General features: G+C 43.0%; 1 long non-coding RNA gene across 1 annotated transcript in view; it reads left to right on the forward strand.

Moving 5' to 3' along the window:
* Nucleotides 1-858: 858 nt before the first annotated feature.
* LOC137412087 (uncharacterized) overlaps nt 859-13,474 on the forward strand; it is an 18,188-nt gene continuing 5,572 nt past the window's right edge. Inside the window, exons 1-2 of the long non-coding RNA XR_013622891.1 lie at nt 859-1,010; nt 1,205-1,286. This is a non-coding gene — a long non-coding RNA (uncharacterized LOC137412087). The remainder of the gene's footprint in view (nt 1,011-1,204; nt 1,287-13,474) is intronic.

Here is a 13,474-nt window from a genome sequence, read left to right on the forward strand (position 1 = left end):
GTGTTTATCACCACTCACAAGGTGATGTGTTTTGTGGGTAAAGTGAGACCCACCCTCGGGCTCATCTTTCAACAATGTGGACCACGACCGGTCTCGCGTTATCTCTCATCTCTCTTGATCTCGGGTTGCACTGATTGCGTGACGCCATTGAATTTGGGGGCCTGGGCATTGCGGACGGAGCAGTGTTCACTCGCACGTGGTTCATTCCCAACACGGAAGCAGTCCCTGCTTCTTCTTTGTCTTCGCCTTTATTTTTGCACTGTAATGTGGCGGCGCGTACAAATTGCTGACGTCACAAACGTCAGCAATTTCCCGTTGTAATCTTCTTACAAAGAGGAAGAGGAACGATATCCGTAAACATGCAGTCTTCAAAATATGAAGACCTTCCGAGTGATCTTGTGAACCGCGTGGTGTGGCTGTTACTGTAACCAAGGTTCACGTTATCGGATCGAATCGAATCTGATCTGTAGAGGTTTGTTGGGAGATTCTCATTTTATTGTTAATACTGAGAAAGATCTGTAAAACGTTTATTTAAAGATAAAATAATTTTCTGTTCGTTGATGATGGGAATGAACATAAGTTAAACGAGTTTTTATTAAATGTATGCTGAGGTATTTGATTGTTCATATAATGAGGTGTTTTTCACTCGTTTTGTTTTATTCACTGCATTGTTTTATATGACGTCATCACGAAACTTCATACAACGATGGTTAAACCTCATTCTTCCTTTTAACTACAAACCTGGCAGAAAGTTTTTATAATTAACTTGTATATCCAATGTCACCTTCAAATGAGGAGGTGTTGTAAAGGTTGTAGATGGATAGATGAGGGATCTATGTCGCGTTGGTATCGAAAAAAATGTCGGTCCCATCTACTGCATCCAAAACTAAAGTTGGACTATTTCTCTAACAAGTCGTTTAGGTCAGAGATTCTCAACCGGTCGGCCACGACCATCGGTGGGTCGGAAGGTGCAACCACGTGGTCCGCAGATATCATACCCACCTGAGAAGGTAGGTGATTAATTTACCTCATGAGTGTTCGCAAAATTTACCTCAAAAAAGAAGTTCTATTTATGTTATTGTATTAATTTGTGATTGGAATGATGCTGTTTAAAATGAAAATATGGAGAGATTGAGTTTAAAGGTGAATTAGGGAATGACATGAGGGTTTCCATCCTTAACATTCGCGGATTCGGTATTTGCAGTTTCGCCATTGGCTGTATTTGGTTGATCGGAGGTGTTTCCGGTATGAAGAACGTCTCGGGTATCTCGTGTTCACACGAAAAGGTAAACTGCTGTATTTTACTTTTGCTGTATTTTATTTTGACAAACATGGACCGTTAACTGAAAAGAAAAACCGATGATGGTGGCGAAACTTCAGGAGTTGCTAAAAGAAGGTGAAACGCATCATCAGAAAATACGACCTCGAATATATTAAGTTTGGATTTGCAGTAGCAGCGGATTCAGTTGGAGTGGGAAATCAAGCTCCTGTTACCTTTCACCACCACATACCTGTGTGAGTCAGGGATTTCACTTGTGACTGGCACAAAATCAAAGACCAGGAATATACTGAAAGCAACTTTGAATGGTACTCTGCGAGTCAGCCTCTCAACTCGGATTGATCTGAATGGTTCTCAGAAGCAAACCCAAGTATCCCACTGACTCCAGCAGCACTTTGTATTTGAGGCTTAAATGTCTTAAATAAGGAACCAAATAAAGATCTTATTATTATTATTGTTGTTATTATTATTATTGTATTTTATTTAATCCATTGCTGCGGACAGCTACATTTAACTAAGTTTCAGAGATGACAGGATTATGCGTGTTGAACCTGAAAAGTTTAACTTCTCGGAAAGTGGAGATTCTTTGGTGCACGTTTTGAGACAATGGCAGTGAGAGGAAAGTAAAACATAGGGGAAATACCCCCAGCGCTTCACAGTTAAATTGCCTTCTATGTGAAGAAATGTAGAACCACCTTTAGAACCACCTTTGGAGGCCTTTTTTTCCCCACAGAGCAGGGGTTGGCCTTTTTCTGGCACCGTGGTCCCCTTTTTGAAGCAATGTTTTGTGGCCGGATACCCTTCCTGCCGCCAACCCTGTTAATCGCCTCTTGCGACACACAGGGAATTACCAGTGAACTGGTACTCAATTTGCCGACCTCGGAAGGATGACAGGCTGCGTCAACCCCCCTGGCGTTAATTCAGCGATCGACCGGGATTCGAACCCAGGATCCAAGGATCCCATGCCGGCACCCTAACCGCTAAGGCCTAAGTCAACACCAGGCTTTCTGTGAAGAAGTGTCAGTGAAGAAAATCAGTGAAGTGAAGAAGAAAGAAGAAAATCTTTCTTCACCCATGATTGAGCACAAAGAGTTTCTAATCCGTCTCATTGCAGAAAGGCTTTGTTCGGAAATGGCTTCCTTTGTGAAAAATTACAAATTTCAAAAGTTGTTAATCTGATTTGAAAAAGGATGCAGCCAATCACGTCACTCTATACAAATACCGTGATATCTGCCGTGGCTGGGGGAATAAATTCACGCACTTTGGTTCGGTTTCGCTTTGTTACTCACGTTTAAATATGGGATGTTTTTATCTTAAATGTGAACTATTGAAACAAATTAAGGGTGGGGCATTGCCCCCCCTCACCCCTCCAGCCCTGCACCCTTCAAACTCCACCGGTGCATGGAATTAGGGTGGCCGATGCAACTTATGTCCTTATTATGGGCTCATCAGGATAATGTACTGGCAAATCATTTATTTGTGACCATGCTTCACAGCTCAAAGGTGAGTGAGGCTGTCTCTTTCATATACTGTCAGTCTAAATGTGGTGATCAAGCTGGATAAGTTTACCATTTAGCTTGAGACATGATCAAATTGGATAAGATAATAACTCACAAAACATTCCAAACTGAGGAAAGAAAATAACATGTATAACTTTTCTGTGATTAACATAAGCATTGTATCTCTGGCCGGTCATCGGTGAAGTGGAGAGCTTCTTGGAATGGCTCAAGTCCCAAGGCCTGAGAGCAGAAACAGCCCAAGCAGTCATCGATAAGCTTGGAATTGAGAATCGGAGGTTATTCGAGCTTGTACTGAATCGGATGCATTGCGGACCGAGCTCCTCTCTCTCTCCAAAGAGAAATTACAATTTGCAATGTATGCTGACTTCTGTAAATTTATGAATTCTTTTTCGAAGCCGCAAGATGTCCAGATTGCAGGTTCTTCTCTTTTGGGAAGTATTTTCGTCAACTTGGAGAATGTTATTCGGGAACTTTCCAGTTTCTGTGAAAAGATTTTCGGATCCCAAAATGTGCACCGGGACAACGTTTCTGGTTTCTGTGGAATCGGGCTCCGTGGTTTCCGAAGTCTCCATTTTCAGGATGATGGATTAACACCCAAGTCTGGTACATGACGTATTTTTTAAATACAACATCGCATGTCAAGAAGTCACCTTTATGTTCTTTGATTTTTTTTTTTTTTTTTTACCTCTGCAACCGAAGGTGGATGGAGGTTATGTTTTCACCCCGGTCTGTTTGTCTTTGAGCAGAATATCTCAAAACATTATGGATGGATTCTGACGAAACTTGGTGGACTGGTTGCGTGTGTGACGAGGACGTATCGGTTAGATTTTGGGGAATATCCGGATGCGGCTCCTATAATTAGCCCTTGCGCCGCACAGCAGGAGATGGGGTTTTGCAATTGTGTGTTTGTGTCGTTGGTTTTTCTCTCCATATCTTCCCCCCCACCATTCCCCCAAGGAGACTATTGGGGATAAGAAATGCCCCGTTGTTATTATCTGAAGGTTTACACAAAAGAGTTGTGATCATATTAATTTGGCTCGTCGTGTACGCGATTCGCGATCTTTCTTAATTTGTTAAATTTTACATACAGGCACTAATATTTACTCAAGATATACAGAGATGCTAACAAATTGTAGATAATCATGTCCCCTATGCATATAAAACCCATATATCATGATAATCTTGTTTTACACCCTTCAGGAAACCAAAACCATGTTTCACGGCCAAAGTTGTGAAGTTTTCTTGTTCTCAAAGTTTTTTTCCGAGGGCTCTTTTGAGGATCGTCACTGAGCCCCAAACAGCTTCCAACTGCAGTTTGTTTGTTGTAATATTCCGAGATCATTTTAAAAATCTCTACATGGTTCTTTTTTTTTAACCATTTCCATTGCTCGAATAATCACTGGTACAATTTCAGTGCTCTTCGTCTTTTCACTTTTTTTTTTTTGCGATCTTCCTATTTCATCATTTTCTTGAGTCCTTTGCTATTGAGGCCAAATTGGCTGGGTCTTGACACCTCAATTAGCAGTGCCCTCTTTTCTGTTTTTGTACCCAAGTATGATATCCGGTCACAATGCTTCGTTTTTTATGCTCGATGGGATAATTAGGTTGTACCTGAGCCATGGATTACTTCATTATTTTCAGTGATTGCTTTTGGATAATGTTTCCATTCATTTTCTGGAACTGGAATATTGAGACTTTTGCAGATGGTTTAATGGATTACTCCACATTCCTTGTTTTTTATTTGGGTGTTACCCAAACAGCATTTTTGTTGTCCGTCGGTTGATTTCTCGTATATTTGTGGTCTTCCCCCAAATGGTGCAATCTCATCTCCACTATTTTGTTTGCCAACTCTTATTCCAGTCTTCGCTGTTCCTCATCATCCTTGTACTCCCTCTCTCCTTCACTTCCCCGTTTCCTTCTGTCCTTCTGTTTGTTGTCATCCGCTGTTCTCATTTTCATCACATTCAATTGTGTTGGTGTTTTCACTCGGTCCATGATTGCAAGTCGGGTCTGTTTCCCCCATCCCCTTCACCGTTATCTCTTATTTTTTATATATATATTTTCGGATTTACAGTCATGTGAAAAAGTAAGTACACCCCATGTAAAGTTTTGACTTTTTCAACATATTTCAACATACAGCTATTTGATCTTCATTTCAACAATATTGATAGATAAAGGTGATATAACATCACAAATATCTTCAAACATTTACATTTTGTAGTCCATTGTATAATTTAAATAAACATAAATGCAAATTTCGCATGTGGAAAAAGTAAGTACACCCTTGGCTCTAATAGGTGGTATTGCCCCCTTTGGCAGAAAAACCTCATGTAGGCGTTTCTTACAACTGTCTACCAGTCCCTGACATCGACTGGGAGAAATTTTTGCCCACTCCTCCATGCAGAATTCTATCATCTGTGCGATGTTTGAGTGGTTTCTTGCATGCACAGCTCGCTTCAAATCCCCCTACAACATATCGATGGGATTTGGATCTGGGCTTTGACTTGGCCATTCCAGAACCCTCCATTTCTTTCTTTTCAGCCATTCCTTGGTGGATTTACTGGTATGTTTCGGGTCATTGTCATGTTGGAAGGTCCATCTTCGGTTGAGCTTCAACTTTTCGACAGATGGCCTCACATTATTCTCAAGCACCCTCTGGTACAATGAAGAATTCATAGTGGATTATGTGATGGTGAGCTGCCGAGGCCCTGATGCAGCACAGCTGCCCCAAACCTTAATATTTCCACCACCATGCACTTCAGTTGGTATCAGGTTGTTGTGGTCAAATGCTGTCTTTGGTTTTCGCCAAACATGCTTCTGGTACTGTGGCCAAATAGCTCTACCTTTGACTCAGCTGTCCAGAGCACATTGTTGCAGAAGTGCTGGTGCTGGTGCTGGTCTTTGCCTAGGTGTTCATTGACAAACTTTAGTCTTGCCCTGATGTTCTTTCTGGACAGCAAAGGTTTCCTCCTGGCACACCTCCCATGTAGATCAAATTTGTGCAACCTCTTTCTAATGGTTGACTCGTGCACTTTGACATAGACAGTGGCAAGAGCTACCTGTAGGTCCCGTGATGACATTCTGGGCTTCTTCGAGACTTCTTTCAGCATCTTGCGGTCTGCTCTCGGGCTGACCTTGCTGGGGCGGCCTGGCCTGAACAAGTTGGCAGTTGTTTGGAATCTTCTCCACTTGTAGATGATCTTCCGGACAGTCGAATGATCGATTTCAAATTGTTTGGAGATCTTTTTAAATCCCTTCCCAGACTCGTAGGCATCTATAACCTTCTTTCTGAAGGCCTCAGAGAGCTCTTTTGATCTAGGCATGGTGACGCCGCACACTTAAACAACAAAGAGCAAACCAAACTAAATGTCTGAGGTTTAAATAAGACAGGTTCCTCCAAGATCCTCTGTAACGATGTTCTAATCATTTGCATCTGAGCTGGTGCACCTGATTCTAATTTTAGGTATTTGAAGTTGTGATAAATGTCGGGGTGTACTTAATTTTTCCACATGTGAAATTTGCATTTATGTTTATTTAAATTATACAATGGACTACAAAATGTAAATGTTTCATGATATTTGTTATATTTATCTATCAACCTGTACTCAACCTGTCACCTTTATCTATCAACATTGTTGAAATGAAGATCAAATAGCTGTGTGTTGAAATATGTTGAAAAAGTCAAAACTTTACATGGGGTGTACTTACTGTTTCACGTGACTGTATGTACCGTTCACACAACTTTTTGAAAAAATTTAGATGGCACCGTTGTAGCAGGATTCTCTCACTCCCCTAAAATCTCACTCTGGAGTGATTCTGTCCTCGGATAAAATCACTCGAGTGAACTAATCCTCGGACTGGCACACTCTAGAGTGTAATTATCCTAGGACAGAATCACTCCCCCTGTCAGGATCAACACACTCCCTCCAGGATCAAACCACTCCCCTTTAGGATAAAGTCAATCCCCCAGAAAGAATGGAAAGATATATTTAGTTACTTTGAAAATATAACTCACATGATGTGAGATATCGCTGCAATGATCAACAGAGCTTTTACTATGTATTTTAGTGTATACCGTGTGAGCATGTGCATCATATTGTCAGATCTTAATATTCAACTGTTGAATACATGTACTATATTTGAGCCCATCATTATTTCAACACAACAAAAGAAGACATGAGTTAATTTATGATCATCATAGTTTTCAAATGATTCAATATTTACATTGTAGAATGCATGGGAAGGGTATTTAGGAGCATGAATATATTGTTAACGATTTTAGAATATCCTCTTTTGGTGAATTTAATTTAATTAAAAGGTTATTTGAAAACATTGTGTAAGAGATTTATTTAATTAAGCAAGAAATATTAATTTAGCGGTGAGTAAAAAGTTTTGCTTAATAGTAGTTTTAAACATTGTTTAAACTATAGCTAGACGTACTTCAACTGAGATTGAATGTTTTTAAAATCACATGAGTACAAAGATTTTTGTAAACACGTCCATCAATAGTCAGTAAACTAGGACCCACCTTGCTTTTCCTTGTTTCTTGTAGTCTTGCGCTTGCAGAACAACTCTGAGTTGATGACTGTAAAGTTTGCCGCTGTCTGTCGAAAGTTTGACATCTTTCCACGATCACCAATGCACATTGCAGGGTATTCATGAGTCGACAGGAACGTGCATATAGCGTCGAAAACCATCATTGAAGATCGAGTGAAATAAATATTAGCCGCTTCATACTTTTATAGAATTACTAATTACTTTTTTATAAGTACTTATAATTACTTAATTACTCATACTTACTAAATCTTTTATAGAATTACTAATTACGAATTACTAATTACTAAAATAAATATTAGCCCCCCCCCCCCCCCCCCTTGCCATGACCTCGACTGAGATACTAACTGTTAGAACAACACTCCAGGAAATCGCGTACTCATGTTGTCTGAAAGAACACCAACTTCGCCAATGATCATGGTTTGTAAGATATACTGTAGTATAGTTTGTAAGACAAAAGATATAGGAAGCATGCAATTCACGTTATCATTGACAATTAGTATAAAGTGATCGGCAAACTGTCTTGTCAAAACATCCTAATTAACTTGCAGCAAAAGTGGACCAGTCTACCTTGGATCATACTCAATCCAATTAAGGATTAAATCTCAGTGCATTAATGATGGTGTTGTAGCGGTTACCGCTGGGTGTACACAATCGCCTTTCACCTACCAAGGACGCGGCCAGGGAGCAATCACCATGCCGGGCTTGTCCAGGCCGCCCGGACAGGCCCAGACGCACCTCTCCCGGGCATGCCCGGACTCGCTGTTCCCGGGCTCGCCCGAGCCTCCCGGGCACGCCCGGTCTCGTCTTTCCCGGGCTCGCCCAGGACGCCCGGGCATGCCCGCTCTCGCCTTTCCAGGGCTCGCCCAGGACGCCCGGGCATGCCTGCTCTCGCCTTTCCAGGGCTCGCCCAGGATGCCCGGGCAGGTCCAGACTCGCCTTTCCAGGACTCGCCCTTGACGCCCGGGCATGCCCGGTCTCGCTTTTCCCGGGCAAACACTCCGGCATAATGTGTATATATATTGCTGCCCGATAAACGTGCTTTTCAGAGTACCCGAGTTTGATACGTGCAATAAAGCAACTCGGACGAATTTCCGTCTTTGGTCGCGTCAATCCTTCCGACTCGCGTTGGAGCATAGCTCCTTCAGTGTATGCATTGAAGATGAATATCATGTATTCATGATCTGTCCATTGTATAGTAAAAGTACAGTCAAGTCCAGTCAACTCAAAGTTTATTCCATTAAACCACTCACATTGAGACATGGAAATAACTTAAATTCATCAATATAAATGGCTGCACAAGAAGGGTTGTAACCTCATTTAAAATGCATTCATTCGATTCAATAACAGTACAATGAGTATGATTTATTTTGTGCACTCATGGGAACACTATATATGCTCTTGACAATATACTTAGTTCGATTCTTGGATTCTTATCGAAATGATTGAAACAATATTTATTTCCACAAATGTACAGTGCAAACATGTCAATGAAATACATATGAATGGAATGAGCACTAAAACATTGGGACGTTTCAGTACGGAAATGCAATAAATATTGTAGGTGTTGAGTTAAGACATAGTCATTTAACATAGCTTAAATCTCTTCGATTAAACTTTATTTTGTGAAATTTGTGAATATTATTATACTATCTCTACATATAAAGGAGGAGTGTCTGTGTGTGTGTCTGTCTGTATGTCCGCTTATAACTCAAGAACTACACATCGGAGAAAAGTTTTTGACACAGATTCGGAATCAGCATAAAATCCCGGTGGTTTTAGGCTACGTTTTATTTTAATATCAATGGTTTAAAAAAACCGCGCCAGCTGCAATTCCATGGTGTCGTTTGTGGCGGCGCTAGACGTTCGGGGTGTATTGCAATGGTTTGTCGGGTTTGGCTGTGGGTCCAGAATAGCTCCCATTTCCTTATGTTCTTCCACTTTTATTTTGATTCTTCTGTTACAACGCCTTCCTTATCTACCTTATATCCCCCCGACGAGGCCTCTACATAATTTCATGCGGCCGAATTTCGTGCATTTTGAGTGAAAGAAGTGAGACGAAGTTGGAGGAGGAAGAAGAGGCGCGGTCACTGTGGAGGCCTGAGCGTGTGTGGAAATGGCGGGAATTGCGTTTGTATCGCAAAGTAAAGGATCTGCATTCATTTCTGAACTTGCATTGGTGGATTGTTATACATCTGCATTCTTTTTCATAAAAAACTTTATGTTGAACTTGAAAGCTCCAAGCACGGACTATATATATATACTAGCGGGGTCACCCGTGGGAATCCCACGGGCATGGATGTGTGTGACATTTCGACATATTGAGTTATATGCTGCACATTCATTTTTACAAAATGGTTACTGGCAAGTCATCAGATCCAGAAATGGTGTGAATTTAGTTATTTCACATAATATGTGACCCCTCACTCCTCTCCACCTGACACTCTCCTGTCTCCACCTGACACTCTCCTGTCTCCACCTGACACTCTCCTCTCTCCACCTAGCACTCCTCTCCTCTCCAAACCCTCACATCCCTCTCCTTTCCAATCCCTCACCTCTCCAATCCCTCACACTCCTCTCCTCTGCAATCCTTCACACGCCTCTCCAATCGCGCCTCACACTCCTCTCCAATCGCGCCTCACACTCCTCTCCAATCGCGCCTCACACTCCTCTCCAATCGTGCCTCACACTCCTCTCCAATCGTGCCTCACACTCCCCTCCAATCACTCCTCTCCAATCGTGCCTCACACTCCTCTCCAATCACGCCTCACACTCCTCTCCAATCGTGCCTCACACTCCTCTCCAATCGCGCCTCACACTCCTCTCCAATCGCGCCTCACTCGCCTCTCCAATCGGCTTTCCCCGTCTCGTTTCTCTCCTTTTTCTCCCGTCTCGTTCTTTTTCTTGCTCCAAATCGGCCCGTCGGAATCGGAAATCGGCCCGTCTCGCCCGTCGGCCCGTCGGAATCGGAAATCGGCCCGTCTTGCTTTTGTGCTTGTGCGTAAATAAATTGTGTTCATGACACCATTTCTGGTGTTGGGCTAGCGGCTAGGGTGCCGGCTTAGGATCCTGGGTTCGAATCTCGGTCGATCGCCGAATTAATGCCAGGGGGGTTGACTCAGCCTGTCATCCTTCCGAGGTCGGCTAATTGAGTACCAGTTCACTGGTAATTCCCTGTTTGTCGTTGAAGGCGGCAAAAAGGGTTGGCGTCAGGAAGGGCATCCGGCCGTAAAACATTGCTTCAAAAAGGGGACAAAAAAACAACAACTACCACGGTCCCCGAAAAGGCCAACCCCCGCTTTGCGGGGAAAAATGGCCTCTAAACGGTGGTTTTTACACCATTTCTGGATCTGATGACTTGCCAGTAACCATTTTGTAAAAATGAATGTGCAGCATCTAACTCAATATGTCGAAATGTCACACACATCCATGCCCGTGGGATTCCCACGGGTGACCCCGCAAGTTTGCATTGACGTTCGTCGATGGACTCGTTCGCCCGTCTCATTCGTTTTCTTGCTGCATCCTGTTCAAGTCTGCGTTCTTCATCGATCGTCTCATTCATTTTGGAAATAGAAGTTTCCACGCAGCGCATGAATTGTCACGATCCTCAAGAGGAATTTGTCTCGTAATCATCAAATGATAAATGGCAAGTAAATTATATTGTGGAAAATTAAAGATTTCAAATAAACCTATTTAAAGTGTATTCGCACATAACTAATTTTAAAAAACGAAGAAATATCTCTCGGTAATTTCCTGAAACATATTTTACTTCCGGCTAATAATGTTGAATTAAATAAAAACGAAGAAATATATGTCGGCATCATTGTTGACGTTTTTGTGACGACTGTCATCAAACGAAAAAGTAATATATCTTAACGGAAAAGCAAAAGCGAATTTTTAATATATATCGACACGTTGCCGTCGGTGTCATGTTGGGCGGTGTATGATACACCATGACGCGATTTTTAAAAATATATCTCTGCATTTTCCCGCGTGTGTGGAATGTTCTCAATTATTGCTGACACCGAGTCCAAAACCATCGATAAAAATGAAATCATATGGTGAGTTAGATTGGAGATAAAGGCGTGAGAGAGACTCAATGGCCTTGAAGTTGAAGTTACAGGCGTTTGAGAATTCATTTCGTTCTATAAACGGCAACTTTCATTGGATTTCCTTCCCGTTTTTTTTCAACCGAGTCGAAAACTATGTTAGCGACTGTGAAAAATGAAATGATATATCGAATTTTAAATATGTATCGACACGTTGCCGTCGGTGTCATGTTAGGCGGTGTATGATACACCATGACGCGATTTTAAAAAATATATCTGCATTTTCCCGCGTGTGTGGAATGTTCTCAATTATTGCTGACGCCGACTCTAAAACCATCGATAAAAATGAAATCATATGGTGAGTTAGATTGGAGATAAAGGCGTGAGAGAGACTCAATGGCCTTGAAGTTACAGGCATTTGAGAATTCATTTCGTTCTATAAACGGCAACTTTCATCGGATTTTCTTCTCGTTTTTTTTCAACCGAGTCTAAAACTATGTTAGCGACTGTGAAAAATGAAATGATATATCGAATTTAAAATAGATATCGACACATTGCCGTCGGTGTCATGTTGGGCGGTGTATGATACACCATGACGCGATTTTAAAAAATATATCTCTGCATTTTCCCACGTGTGTGGAATGTTTGTGGAAAATTAAAGATTTCAAATAAACCTATTTAAAGTGTATGCGCACATAACTAATAAAAAAAACGAAGAAATATCTCTCGGTAATTTCCTGAAACATATTTTACTTCCGGCTAATATGTTGAATGAAATAAAAACGAAGAAATATATGTCGGCATCATTGTTGACGTTTTTGTGACGACTATCATCAAACGAAATAGTAATATATCATAACGGAAAAGCAAAAGCGAATTTTTAATATATATCGACACATTGCCGGCGGTGTCATGTTGGGCGGTGTATGATACACCATGACGCGATTTTAAAAAATATATCTCTGCATTTTCCCGCGTGTGTGGATTGTTCTCAATTATTGCTGACACCGAGTCTAAAAGTAAAACCATCGATAAAAATGAAATCATATGGTGAGTTAGATTGGAGATAAAGGCGTGAGAGAGACTCAATGGCCTTGAAGTTACAGGCCTTTGAGAATTCATTTCGTTCTATAAACGGCAACTTTCATCGGATTTTCTTCCCGTTTTTTTTCAACCGAGTCTAAAACTATGTTAGCGACTGTGAAAAATGAAATGATTTATCGAATTTGATTTGAAATAAAACTGGGGGAGAGCAAGACACCACGGGCCTACAAAACAGGACTCAAAGCTATGCGAGTTAATAAAATGGTGGATATTTGTTTATAGCCACTCCCAGAATGGGTGGAGCTATGGGTGGAGCTACTCTGCAAACCGAGTAAGCCACACCCCGGACAGACACCCAACAGATAGACAGACAGACAGACAGAATCATCTACGGCTATTATAATATAGATAGCCCTCATTGAGGTAAAAATAAAAGTAAAAAGCCTGCTATCGCTTGCCAAGCTAGCCGTTCCCCCCCTCCCCCTACCTCTCCACTCCCCCTCCCCTCCCCCCTCCCCCTCCCCTCCCCCCCTCCCCTCCCCCTTCCCCCTCCCCCTCCCCCCCCCTCCCCCCTCCCCCTCCCATCCCCCTCCCCCTCCCATCCGCCCTCCCCCTCCCCTCCCCCTCCTCCTCCCCTCCCCTCTCCCCCTCCCCTCCCCTTTCACCCCTTCCCCCTCCCCCCTCCCTCCTTCTCCACTCCCCCCTCCCCTCTCCCCTCCCCTCCCCCCTCCCCCCTCCCTTCTCCCCTCCCCCCTCCCCCTCCCCCCTCCCCCTCCCCCTCCCCCCTCCCCCTCCCCTCCCCCTCCCCCCTCCCCCTCCCTTTCCCCCTTCCCCCTCCCCTCCCCCCCTCCCCTCCCCCCTCCCCACCCCCCTCACCTCCCCCCTCACCTCCCCCTCACCTCCCCCCTCACCTCCACTCCCCTCCCCCCTCTCCCATCACCTCCCCCTCCCCTCCCCCCTCACCTCCCCCTCCCCTCCCCCCTCACCTCCCCCTCCCCTCCCCTCTCCTCCCTCTCCCCTCCCCCTTC

This window comes from Myxine glutinosa, chromosome 1, assembly GCF_964187855.1.
Source record: "Myxine glutinosa chromosome 1, kmMyxGlut1.1, whole genome shotgun sequence".
Taxonomy (NCBI): domain Eukaryota; kingdom Metazoa; phylum Chordata; class Myxini; order Myxiniformes; family Myxinidae; genus Myxine; species Myxine glutinosa.